Source organism: Gavialis gangeticus, unplaced genomic scaffold (genome assembly GCF_001723915.1).
Source record: "Gavialis gangeticus isolate Ggan-Ray unplaced genomic scaffold, GavGan_comp1, whole genome shotgun sequence".
NCBI lineage: Eukaryota > Metazoa > Chordata > Crocodylia > Gavialidae > Gavialis > Gavialis gangeticus.
The window spans coordinates 47,144,710-47,146,037 of record NW_017728993.1 but is presented as its reverse complement, the minus strand read 5'-3'; the positions used below and the strand labels follow the sequence as shown (position 1 = coordinate 47,146,037).

Genomic DNA, 1,328 nt, shown 5'->3' with positions numbered 1-1,328 from the left:
GCAATAAAGCGAAGCGCAATAAAATGAGGTATGCCTGTAATTTGTACATATGATGCAAGTTAGAGAAGTTTCATTTTGAGAAGGAGGGACCCATAAAATGTATTTAAAAGAGGAGCTGGTAGATACAGAAATAGTAGGGACAAAATGTTGTTACTTTCTTTAAGAATATGATGGTTGTGCCTATGTGGAAATTTCTTGGTGCCGAATTTCAGGATCAGATCTGACCTAAGATCAATATAGGGGTAAAAAGGTACCAACTAACAAATGAGAGAGCTGTAAGGTGGCTTTTCTGAAATGAACTGGTGGCTTTAGTGTAGTTCCTATAATCTGTTTGAATAACAGCAGCCGCATAGTTACCACTAATTGGCAGCCTTCCTGCCCTCTCTGCTGAGTGTGAAAAAAGTGAATAGTCCTAGAAAAACAACTATACTCTTGATATTTAGTGTCAGCCCTTAGAGATCAGAGCCAAGGAGCAGTAGTGGGGTAGTTTGATAACAGCTCGTGTTGTCTGGCCAGTAAATCGATGACTGCACTTTTTAGTGTCGTTAATGTGGCAACTTTCAATGGCACTGCAATCCATTATTTTATCATACTAATATATAGAAAATCTCTCAGTGTTAGCATTCTTCACTGTCTTGTTTAAATATATTCTGTTTTTTAAATGTCCCCTCACTCATGGGATGTGCCATCTGGTGTAGCTCAGAGAACAGAACCTTCTCACAGCATTGTCAAAGCACTCGTGCACATATGTCCAGATCTCTTTATATTATTGAGGGCCTTTATAAGAGGATTTTTAGAACTTTCTTCAGCAGAAAGCTCCGAAACTGATAGTTAACTTCATGACCAGTTAACTGAGCTTTTCCTAGCATAGTCATGATTCAAGTACACAGCATAGATCTGCATCTGGATTGTTTCCTAGTTTTGGAAAATTGAATTTGAGAAATGCTTAGAAAGAGAGAACTTATCTTTCTCAGACCTCTCCACCTGAAGAACTGGACATTTCACTTTTCTGCAGACATTTTCCTTTTGCTTCTTAAGATGACATCTGGCTTCATTATAAATTTGTTTGAGCTGTTTCTCATTCTTTCTGTGCCAGTTTTACAAGTAGTTTTTTGTCTAGTTTGCAATTTGAGGAGGGATCAGATACGCCTTCAGCATTTCACTGTTGAGAGAATAACAGCTAGGTGCGGCCCACCCACCTGATTTTGGGTACTGACATGACTACAAGGTTCTTCCAGCTTTGTCTGGATTGTCTCTTAGCTACTGCCTAGCCTCTAGATCTGTGATTCTCAGCCTTATTGGACTTGAGGCATCCCTCCTTAACTTCT

The 1,328-nt window shown here is 39.2% G+C and overlaps 1 protein-coding gene across 2 annotated transcripts in view; it reads left to right on the top strand.

Annotated features, from left to right (window-relative positions):
- CDC14A (cell division cycle 14A) overlaps window positions 1–1,328 on the top strand; it is a 203,199-nt gene that overhangs the window by 117,215 nt on the left and 84,656 nt on the right. The gene's annotated exons all lie outside the window — the stretch shown is intronic.